This window comes from Labeo rohita, chromosome 17 (genome assembly GCF_022985175.1).
Source record: "Labeo rohita strain BAU-BD-2019 chromosome 17, IGBB_LRoh.1.0, whole genome shotgun sequence".
Classification (NCBI taxonomy): domain Eukaryota; kingdom Metazoa; phylum Chordata; class Actinopteri; order Cypriniformes; family Cyprinidae; genus Labeo; species Labeo rohita.
This window is the reverse complement of record NC_066885.1, coordinates 24,260,380-24,273,162: the sequence shown is the minus strand read 5'-3', so window position 1 is coordinate 24,273,162 and position 12,783 is coordinate 24,260,380. Positions and strand designations below refer to the sequence as shown.

General features: G+C 32.7%; 1 protein-coding gene across 5 annotated transcripts in view; it reads left to right on the top strand.

The window, feature by feature from the left end:
* Positions 1–12,783, top strand: part of dtnbb (dystrobrevin, beta b) — a 73,475-nt gene that overhangs the window by 40,947 nt on the left and 19,745 nt on the right. The window lies entirely within an intron of this gene.

The following is a 12,783-nucleotide window of genomic DNA, read 5'->3' as shown; positions in this document are numbered from 1 at the left end:
ACTTTCAGAGGGATTGACTTCAGAGTTTTGGCAGAAGTTTCCTGCACAACCAAAATTGTCCCTAGCACTGTAAGCTGTTTTACTGTTAAACTAAATTACGTTTATGATTTATATTTGGACATTTGGGTAAATGTTTTTAACCGAAGTGACTTGCATTGCATTATAGGTACAGTTGAGGTCAAAAGTTTACATAGAATTTTCAGAATCTGCAAAATGTTAGTTATTTTACCAAAATAAGAGGGATCATACAAAATGCATGTTATTTTTTATTTAGTACTGACCTGAATACAATAAGAAGAAAATTATAGTTTAATTTATAAAAAAATTACCCTGTTCAAAAATTCTTAATACCGTGTTGTTACCTGAATGATCCACAGCTGTGTTTTTTTGTTTAGTGATAGTTGTTCATGAGTCCCTTGTTTGTCCTGAAGGTCCCACGAATTCTTTGATTTTTCAGCATTTTTGTGTATTTGAACCCTTTCCAACAATGACTGTATGATTTGAGATCCATCTTTTCTCACTGAGGACAACTGAGGGACTCATATGCAACTATTACAGAAGGTTCAGATGCTCATTGATGCTTCAGAGGAAAACACAATGCATTAAGTGCCGGGGGGTGAAAACTTTTTGAATGTGAGGATCAGGGTAAATATGGCTTATTTTGTCTTTTGGGAAGCATGTAATTATCTTCTGTAGCTTCTGAAGGGCTGTAATAAATGGAAAAAATATGATATTTAGGCAAAAAAAGAAAAATGTACACTTTTTCATTCTGTTCAAAAGTTTTCACCCCTCAGCCGTTCTGTAATAGTTGCATATGAGTCCCTCAGTTGTCCTCGGTGTGAAAAGATGGATCTCAAAATCATATAGTCATTGTTGGAAAGGATACAAAAAATGGACACAAAAAGGACACAAAAATGCTGAAAAGCCAAAGAATTTGTGGGACCTGAAAGACTTTTCTGAAGAACTGCAGGCAGTTTAACTGTTCAGGACAAACAAGGGACTCATTAACGACTATCACTGATCAAATGTACAAATAAATCAAGCGTATGTAAACTTTTGAACAGGGTCATTTTTGTAAATTAAACTGTTATGTTCTCTTGTGGACTATATGTAAACATCTTTTATGATGAATATATTATTCAGGTCTGTGCTGAATAAAAAATAGCATACATTTTGTATGATCCCTCTCATTTCGGTAAAATAATTAACATTTTGCAGATTCTGCAAGGTGTATGTAAAGTTTTGACCTCAACTGTATATATTTGATCAATTCATGCAATTCCTGGGAATAGACCCATGACCTTGGCATTGCTAGAGCTGTACTCTACTTTTTGAGCTACAGAGATGAAACTTGAAAAACTACTGTTTATAGTTTGATGTCTGTTGTACATTCTGACACTTTGTTGAAAAAAATATACAGTACACTTGTATGTGGGAAAAAAAATTTAACCAGTTTTTCAGGGTTATTTTAGTATCATTGACTTAATGACTTAATTCATTCGTTTTTATTTTTCCATTTTCCATTTTCTTTTTAATTTTTGTAAAATGTTTAGTAATTTTGCTGTTTTTGTCATATTTATTCACTATTTTATTCACTGTTCTGTTTTTATACAGTTTTTATTTATTTTTTTTCGAAGTTTTAGTTTTAGTTATTTTAATCAAGCTAAACTAAATGAAAATGAGATGTTTCCTTGCCAACTAGCAGAAATGAAACAATTTTGAAATTTTATATCATTTAAAACTTATTTGATTTCAAGTAACATGTTTTTATGGCTTTAATTTTTATTAACTATAATAACCTTGCCTTTTATTTCAACGTCTTCTGTGTTCAAACCTTGCTCAGGGGGACCAGACCCTCCAAACTCATAATTCGCACCCTGGTTTGATGAATTTCTTTCAGAAAAATGCTTGCAGAAACCCACGCTTTATTGCGCAACAATTTGTATTTTATTACACTGGTGCACTCTGGTGCAAACATCTCCATCAGCCGAAAATCTCAGTCCCACTTTTTATAAGATCCACCATTCGCCGTTTATTTACAGCCGCTGCCAAAGCAGCCATTCCTCACAGGATTTCTTGTGCCGCACACCTTCATTTGAACACATATTGGAAAGTAAGTTGTTACATTTGTTGTCGTTGTGTCAGGGCGCTGACAGTACTTAATATCGGGTGAATACTAAAAAACGTATTGAGTCTCACAGCGACTCGTGTCGTGATGGCAAATCACTTAAATGCACCAGATGTGGCATGTTTTGCGCAGAGATCGGTTGGTTTGTGTGTATTCTGCTCTAAATATAGCCTAGCGTCGAGGCAGGACTAGTGGACGGGTAAACACTTCACCCTACATAAAGTCCCTCACGAGTCAATCTAAAAGGAGCTGACTTTACTCGACTCTTTAACCTCAGGCGATCGCAGAAGCGACGCATTTAAATGAGGTCTGTGGTCGAGGGAGATTGTAGATGTTAGTTTCATCTCCGCTTCCATCAATAACGCGCCACTGGTTATGAAATCAAGGACACAGACTGTCAGTCTCTCTGCTTGAACCTTTCACCCAACATCACAGTCTTACGTTACAACACACTGTTTGTGTGAGTACAATGTCAAGTGCTGGTAATGCCTGCGGCGCCAAAAATTTATGCGGAATTACAATGCACTTAATTCTTGTCTCGACTCTTGCTTACTGGAGTCTGCCAAAATGGAGATGTTAGGGATGCAAGAAGTGCTCCTTAGCATTCTTATGTAATTATGCCAGGTTTAACCCGCCACACTTGATTACGTCTGTTAGGGTCGTGATGATTTTCAGTAGTCGATACCAATACCGGTGAAATTACGTGGATTACTAAAAGCATTCAGTCGAGAAATTGGCTGCTGTCTGTGAACCCTTGGTGCATCTCAGGCTGGGTTACAGCCCAAGGTGATCCAGTGATGGTTTATTTGTACGTGCTATCTGCCTTGTTTTAGCACCTCGTTCGCTGAATGAATTATGCAAATCAAGTGAAGCTGCAAGTGCATCAACAAAATCTGTATGAATGCAATTCCCGTTTTTCAGGCTGGATATAAATAGTTTGTTATATGGAAGATGCAGCAGACTGTGATCTGGCAAATAACACTTTACTGGGACTCCAGCACTATTTCAGTCCATTTAGCAACAGGTTCAGTTAGATTGTGGGTGGTTAGTGATTAACCTACAATTTTATATCAACACGAGTAGATTTTCACAATTCTAGTTAGCTTTTTTCTTCCACGGATTTAAAACGGTTATTATTAAAGAAGTTCACTTCCAGATGGCTGGACGATAAATCAGTAACGATAATTATCACGTGATATAAATTTCGATAGATGTTCGATACAATGTTTATGCGACAAAGGCGGAACGAAAGAGCGCTAGTCAAGCGCGCCACTCGGACCGTTTATCCGCTGTGATTAAAGTTCAAACGGCGATGTGCACAAACTTACTAGAGCAGATGCGTTTATTCGCTGATGAGTCTCACTAAATAATGCTGTGAGATCCAGTGTGAAGCGCTTGAATTCAGTTAAGAACACAAATGACTTGGTTTAAAGCCAGATGAAACAGCGCTGACTAGCAGGAGAAACACTGTGCGCAACAATACAGTCTAAAGGCTTTTTAATCTACAAATCACCATAATTTACCATGGATTTACTGTATTAGCACCAACTGCACAGTAGTATTGTGTCAGAAATGTGGGTATTTGTGTCGAATTTTACTATATTGTTAATGTAGACATGTATTAAGGTGGTCATCGGAAGCAAAGTTCACCCGCTCCCATGACAGTTGATTGACATGAGCGTCTTACCTCAGATCAGCTGTAACAGTCCGACCTCCATTGTTTTGAAGTCCATTGTGATCAGTTGAAGTGTTGTGTTGCTGGATGTAATAATTAACATAGTGGTGGTTATTTATTCCCGACATCTGAGCCGCTGAAGATGCAGTGGATTACGTTTGTTTGTGAAGGGAATGCTCCTCCCGATCTACATAAACGTGTCTATGTTCATGCAAATCATTCATGATCCAGCTTCATCTACAGCAGAAGTGAGTGTAAGGGTTTTTTTTATGAATCTCTGCACCTTTCCTAATAGCATGCTAGTTAGCAAGTTTCACGGCTAAACGCGCTAAACGTGGCTAAAGTAAACAATCTCTCAGAGCAGCAGAGAGAAGAGAGGGGCGGGGCGAGCAGAGCTCATTTGCATTTAAAGGAACCATCCCTTAGAATGGGATGATTTTTACAGAGTTCATTTTGACAAGGTAAAAAGAGTGTTGTTTTACACAACCATTGAGAATTTTTAACCAAAGTATATTATAGACTTTTCATTAAGACCCTAAAGAATCATATCAACTTGTGGAAAATGGGCATCTGATGACCCACTTTAAATGTATTGAAGGAGGAGTAATGGAATATAATTACAGTGTTTTTTTTTTTTTTTGTGTGTGTGTGTGTTTAAGCTATAGCATTTATGCTAAATGTATTTAAACTACTGTTTTTCATACAAATAACCATATTACATTTTTACCATGGTATTGAGGTGCTATATTTGTGGTTTTAACCATTATTATCATGATCTAAATGTATGGAAGACCAATGGTTAATTAAAAAAAATAAATAGATAAAAATCCTCAACCAGCCAGAATAATTAAATTTCACCATATAAAAATGAAGTTGCTGCAATTTTTACAGATATTACTGATTTTGATAATGAACATAAATCTACATCTGCATCCTAACTCAAGCTACTAAGAGACAAAAAAAATGTTATATTATTATTAATATTATTAGGTAACACAAACCTGTTTCTTGATTTGAAATAACATTACTCGTTAAAACATGCAGAACTAAGAAATTTTTTTTTTTTCTATAAAGATATTTATTTTGTTAAGGAAAAATGACTTGAAAAAGTGTAAAGAATTGAAAAACATGAATTGTAAACTGTTGTGCTACTTAAAGGGATAGATCACCCAAAAATGAAAATTCTGTCATTAATTACTCAACCTCATGTCATTACAAAGCTTAGGGTTAGGGTTAGACCATCGTTCATCTTCAGAACACAAATTAAGATATTTTTGATGAAATCCAAGAGCTTTCTGACCCTGCACAGACAGCAACACAACCATCATTTTATGAAGCTATGAGAATACTTTCTGTGCGCAAAGAAAACTTCTTAATTGTATATATCTTGGATTGACATGAGGGTGAGTCCTTTAAATATTTTTGTGGAAACCTTGATACACTATTTCTCAGGATTTTTAAAGAATAGCAAGTTAAACAGTATTTATTTGAAATAGAAATCATTGGAAATATCTTTACTGTAACTTCTAAATATTTTTAATGTGTCCTTGCTGAATAAAAGTATCAGATTCCTAAAAAAAAAGTTTCTGACCCCAAACTTTTGAATGGTAATAAATGACAAAGAAATACAGCTTTGGAAAGTAGCTGTCTGCCTGTGCTTGGCTGTGAAAAATGAGCCTCTGTATTACCAAAGTTTGTTTTTTAATTTTTTTTCTTTTAATTATATTATCTAAGTACTGAAGTACCAGAACTTTTGACATTGCTGATGTCTGCTGTTTTGTAAGCCGTGATGATTTTGTTTGGACAGTAATGCTGTGTATTATAGCTTGATGAAGATGACTTTCCAAAATGACATTGCTCATGCAATTTATAAAACAGACAGCTTTATGTACTCTTGCACACTGTTACAAAATAATCATCCTGTTCCACTTCAGTAGTGACACTTGGTACAAACCTGGGACGTGATCTGGGTGGCACACAAGTGGCAGACAGCCACATCTATAAACCTTATGGACAATTCTCAATCTAACAGCCCGATTAAAGAGAAGGCACAAGAGAAATAACTGCAGTAGTTTTTATTTTCGATAAATAGATTAACGAGACCAAAGACTGCCTGTTAGAAATGAATTATTTAACCACTATAGAGACATCAGAGCCAGCGGCAGATTTCAGAATATCTGGTTGAGGTGAGGCTGCTCTCGACGGGTTCTTGAGCGCTGAACAGCCACTGATGCCCTGGAGCTCACATCTATGAAAACATCGAAGCAAATTTTCATATAGACGCTATCTTTATCAACAAACTGCATAGTTGGAGTCTAAACAAGTACATTCTCACCTAAAAACTTTTAAAACTACATTCCATAATACAAAAACAGTATAATTTATAAAATTATAGCGGATTTGGGCATCCGCCATGACACTCGAGAAATACCGCAAATGGAGTGATACAAACAGTGAAATGGTTGGAATTCTGTTATCACTAGAATATTGCACTCCTCTCAGCCAATCAGATTCAAGGACCAGAAAGAACTGTGGTATAAATATCAGGGCTTGTCAATAAAAAGTGCCTGATGGGCCAGGGCCAGTGTGAAAGACGCTCAGGACAGTTGACGAATTGGTCACTGGCCCAATCGGGCCATTGCCGCGTTGTCACGAAAGTTTATCTTTTGCATGTGTTTTTAAGCCTTGTTAATTTAACATTTCAAGCGATCACATAGAGACTCTGACGGACAAATAGCCTACAACAGAATGTCAAAATACCCGTCTTGACGAGTAACTTTGTGGCTTTAACAATGATGAACCTATATTTAATTCATACAGTGGAGTACAGATGCATTGATCGAACTGACATATTTCAACCGATTTCTTTTCCAGGTTTGCACACGAACTGCAAGTAATCATTTTTAAAAATGTCATGTGCGTAAATATTATGAACTCTTTACACAATAGTTAACAGAGCCAAGAGACGCTAAAGACGAACGCAAATAGGAAAAAATAATGTAGCAGGCAGAGCAAGATCACGGTTCACAATGCGCGAAATACTGGGAATATTATTCTAAATATTGAAACGGGGGTTTATATGAATGTATCTCTGAGAGGAACTGACTGTTTTAAGAAAAGTTTACATGTTGTTTTCTTTTCATTTGCCTCTGTTTAAAGGGGAAGTCCACTTCCAAGAAAACCAATTTACAAATAATTTACTCACCCCCTTGTCATCCAAGATGTTCATGTCTTTCTATCTTCAGTCGTAAAGAAATTATGGTTTTTGAGGAAAACATTTCAGGATTTTTCTACATAAATGGACTTCAGTGGTGCCCCGAATTTAAACTTCCAAAATGTAGTTTAAATGCAGCTTCAAAGGGCTCTAAATGATCCCAGCAGAGGAAGAAGGGTCTTATCTAACAAAACGATCAGTCATTGTTTTCAAAAAATAAAAAATTGTATACTTTTTAAGCACAAAAGCTCGTGTAGCACAGGCTCTGGAATGCGAGTCCACAGGTCGTTCTTGAAAGATTCATTCATTTTGACTTGGGAAGAACGAGTCGTCTCGAGGAGTGATTCGTTCAGTTGCGCAGTACAGTACAGTACTAAGTAGTTCACCTGTTTCGAGTCTTTGGGTTTTTCGAGTCGTTCGTTCATCTTATGGGGCTGTCACATGATGCTGATTTTGCTAAAATGAACGAAATGACTCGAAAAAAAGATTCGTTCATTTTGCTGAATGAGACTCAAAGGTCCGAGTCTGTAAAATGATCTGAACTTCCCATCACTACTACGAATCACGTCTTTGAATCACACATCGTCTGTGTACTCCGGCTCAAAAAGGTAGAGTATGTCGAAAAATTCCGTGTTATTTTCTCCTACAACTTCAGAATCGTCCGACATCGTTGTAGCTTTTTGTTTGTAAACAGCGTTTGACTTACTTGCACTTTCTTAGTCTTTGCGCGTTCACTTTGTAAACACTGGGTCTGTAGTTCCGCCTACGTTCGGCGTGACCTTTAGACGTGATTTAATAGTACATGAATGCGCATCCCAGAGCCTGTGCTACACGAGCTTTTGCGCTTAAAAAGTATACAAATTTTTATTTTCTGAAAAAAATGACCAATCGTTTCACTAGATAAGACCCTTCTTCCTTGGCTGGGATCATTTAGAGCCCTTTGAAGCTGCATTTAAACAACATTTTGGAAGTTCAAATTCGGGGCACCACTGAAGTCCATTTATGTAGAAAAATCTTGAAATGTTTTCCTCAAATACCATAATTTCTTCACGATTGAAGACAAAGACATGAACATCTTGGATGACAAGAGGGTGAGTAAATTATTTGTGAATTGTTGTTCTGGATGTGGCCTTCTCTTTTAATGCATTTAAAGTAGTGTTCATAAGCACAGCGCTGCTTTGTTTACATTGGTAATCAAGGAAACGTAATATCACTATTTTTCCATTAGCGCCACCTGCTGAGTTTGCATTCTTTCAGTCTGTGCTGTTTTTCCCTAAATCATCTTTTCATTTGTAATAAAATATTAATAATAATTAAAGATTTTTTTAACAAACAAACAAACAATGTTTGAACTTTATAGTTGTTAGGCTAGTAGGTTTTGCTGTGGTATCAAAATAGGAATTGAAAATTGTACAATTTAATTGATATGTAAAATTTTGGTGTCAAATAAGTTTATTTATTAAAATAAAAGATAACATGGGTCAAAAATAATGCTAAAAACAACTATTTTATTTTTTTGTGGCAGGGCCAGTGAAAATTTTGAGCGGGCAAGCAAAAATTTGAACCACTGACCCGACCGGGCCAGCAGAAAAAATCCTTAGCGTTGAGCCCTGAATATATAAATACATACATGCGTAAATAAATAAATATATTACAAGAGGCCCTTGATTTCAAAACATCAGCAGCAAGATTCTGTGCCTTATGAACCTTCATAAGACGTTTTTACTTCTCTCTTTCAACTTCTCTCTCTAACTCATTTTGGGTGTAATTGCATGGCCTTGTAGGAACATCAGAGCTGTAGGTGGGACAATGAGCACGAACGAGTCTCTTTGCTGACAGTGCACCTCTCAGGCACGCGTTCATTTACCGGGTCGGGCCTTCAAGGACAAGTGGCCTTGTGTAGAATTTATCGTCTGCTGGGTCATGGCCAGTCTTGCTGCCAGAACAGAAATATCATTTTCCATTTGCTCCGAATGAGTTTTTAATTCGAAGTTAAGTGAGTATTGACCACCTGTCACTGGATATGAAATCATAGACTCCACCTCTATCACAGTCTCGCCGTACAGAGAGTGCTGATATGCTCTCCATGTCCTTTATTGACTTTTGCGTTGGAAAGGGTCAGAGTGTACTTTTTATTTTTATTTTACTTTTTTTTTTTCCTTCACGTCCATTTAGAATGTAAAATGATGACATTTTTTTTAATGGCTATTGTCTATCCTCTCTTTGACGCTTAGGATATAAAGTGTTTTTTTTGTTAATATTTATTATGAATGGCAGATGTTCTCACTTTGCTTCTAGCAACCATATATAATTTTGTTTTGGTAGTAAATTTGAGGTGGTGTGATCTGTTTTTGATGGTATTTTTCCTTGTTTTGGACTGTAAAGAGGAGGCATGGAAGCTATGTTCAACTGATCTTTAATTTTCCACAAGAGACTGCATGTTTGGAGCATGTTTCTAACAGTTTGTATTTTCTTGTTCTCGTTGTGTGGCTGGTGGTTCACACACGGGACTCCATTGTTATGGTCAGTCTATAAAATTTAGATTGTTTTTTGTTATTGTATTGTTTGGGTTGCTTTGTTTTGTTTGGATGCAATATAAGCATAGGAAAGTGCTAACAAGTTGCAATGTTAAATGTAATATTGTTATTGATAATAATAAAGAATTATAATTATTAATATCATTTTAATTTTAGTAATTTGTAATATTTCAAATGCACTTTTAAAAAAATTAAATATCATCATCATCATCATTATTATTATCATATTTATTTACAATAACTTGAATTTTGGTAATTTGATACTTGGAATAAAGTGTACATAATTTACATGTTACATGTAATGTTTTTATTATTGTTGTTGTTATTATTGTTATTATAATATTATATATAATATTATTTGTAAACTGGCAATTGTAATAATTGAATATTGTTGTAATGTAATAATTATTATTATCTACATTTTAGTAGTGTTTAAAATTTCTAATACAATTTAATGTAATTGAATAATTTTATTTTTAATAATTTTATTTTAAAAAATATTGTTGTAATGTAAAAATAAAAATAATAAAATATTATTATAATTAATAATAATAATAATATAATTTAAGTAAATCAATATTTGGAATAAAATTGATGACTATGAATAACTATAATTATTAATTTTAGTAGTTCTATGTTTTGAATAAAATATACATATTCGGAATAACATTTGAATAACTACATATTACTCTAATATTACATGTAATGCTGTTCTAATAATGAATATTAATCATTTTAATATTATTATTTTAATTTTAGCATTGTTTACAGTTTCAAATACAGTTTAACAATTAAATATCATTATTTGTAATAACTGAACATTGCTGTAATGTGATAATACAAATTAATTAATTAATTAATTATTATTATTATTATTATTAATTTATTTTAATTTTTGTAGTTTAATATTTAGAATAAAAATGTACATATTCTGAATAACATTTGAATAATTGCATATTACTGTGTTGTTGAAATAATAATGAATAATAATTATATTTTATTCTTTTAATTTTAGTAATGTTTAAAATTTTGAATGCAGTTTAATGTAATTAAATATTATTTTTAATAATTGAATATTGTTGTAATGTAATTATCAAAATAATAAATGATTTATTTATTTATTAAATAATAGTTTTAGGAAGACCACTTTGTTTCTCCTAGGACATAGTTATTCACCCTTAGCTTTTCTGCCTAGTGAGGGTTTTTTTTGTCCCTTGCTATGCACTGGTATTTATCTTGAATAAGTGCACATAATTTTAAACATATTTGTCTAAAGTGCTCCTCATTTCTTTGTGTAAAGCTTTTTAATGAGAAAAAATTAGCCAGAGCACCTTTAAGTGTCAATATAAGGGTCTAAGAGTCGCTGTCAGGGTGCCATATCAATAAGTGGATTCCAGTGGATCAATCTCAGCGTGACACTGATTATTATAAACAGCATGTGTGTCTGTGAGACGTCTGGCATGAAAACAAGCCTCTTAATGAATCGCTCCGCTGAGAGCGTGAGAGTTCAGGCAGGTCACGGCGGCGGGGCCGCAGGGACTGACACAGCGCTACACTCATTTGTTATCCTATTGTATTATCACACTAATATAATATTTGTGTTAAGTTTGATTGATGAATGCGGTGCATGCGTTTTGACCGGTGTGTGTGGTGTCTGAGTCACAGAACATACACATTCACACATATGCACACGTGATTCACTCCTAATTGTAGAGCACTTAATGAGGAAGGAAAACATATGCTCCATCATCTGCTCCAGCCATATGCCAAACCCTATAACATAAGAGCCAGACACTCTACCACAGCCTATGCATTCACTGCACACGTCCATTCAGACACAACATACCTGAGACTGATATATTAATAATCCTTAATTAGATAAATCATTAGATAAATAATCTAATGTCTAAAATCTAAAAATTACATTATATTATTTTACATTGTATTATATTGACTTTGTGTAAAATAAACTATATTTATATATATATATATATTACTTAAAGTAAGTGAAAACTTAAATAAAATTATATATCTGAAAAGATATCTGTATTCTATTATAGATCTGGACTTTGTTTACAATAACTATACATAAAATTGCTGTAATTAAATAAACATTTTCAAAATATTTCCTCAAAATTCACTACAAAAAATGTAGAAAACAAAAATATTTACTCAAATTAATATAATATGTAATATAATAGAAATATTTTAAATATTTTAGAAATGTTATATTAATTTTAAAATATATATATATATATATAAATGTTATATATCTTGACTTTGTTTACAATAAAAAACATTTACTCAAAATTCACTAAAAAATTTGGAAAATGCATTATATTATATATACTATATTATAATATACGTATTTATATACACTGCTTATTATATTTCTTCACTTTGTTTACAATAAAAAAACATGCAAATTTTTGCTCAATTTACTACAAAAATTTTGGAAAATGCTTTATATTATATGTGTATAATATACATATTTATATACATTGCTTAAAGTAAGTTAACACGAAATAAAATACTAAAAATTCACAGCAAAAATTAGATTTTTTAAATATTATATATCTTAACTTTGTTCACAATAAATAACGTGCAAAATATTTACTCAAAATTCACTACAAAAATTTGGAAAATGCATTATTATATGATATTATATTATTATATTATTTCTTGATTTTGTGTGTAACAAATGTATATAAAATTGCAGCTATTAAACATTTACAAAATATTGACTCAAATTTATATTATATTATATTATATCTACTTTTTTTTACAGTAAATGTATATAAAATTTGTTAAATTAACATTTACAAATTATTAAAAAAAATGCATTATTATATTATATTATGTTATGTTATATTATATTATATTATATTATATTATATATCTTTGTGTGTAACAAATCTATATAAAATTGCCATAATTAAATTGCATTTTCAAAAAAATAAAAAATAAAATAAAATTACATTTTCAAAATATTTGCTGAAATTAAATACAAAAATGTTAAATATTCTATTATTATACTTTGTGTGTAATAAATAAATATACAGCTGCTGAAATTAATAAAAAAATAATTTACTTGAAATTTCTTACAAAATTTGAATAAATAAATCAGATTAGACTTTAAATGTGATTTTCTCAATATTTCGATTTTTTTTTTTTTTCTTTTTTTTTTGCACCCTCAGATTCCAGATCAAATGTTTCAAATGTTGTGTAA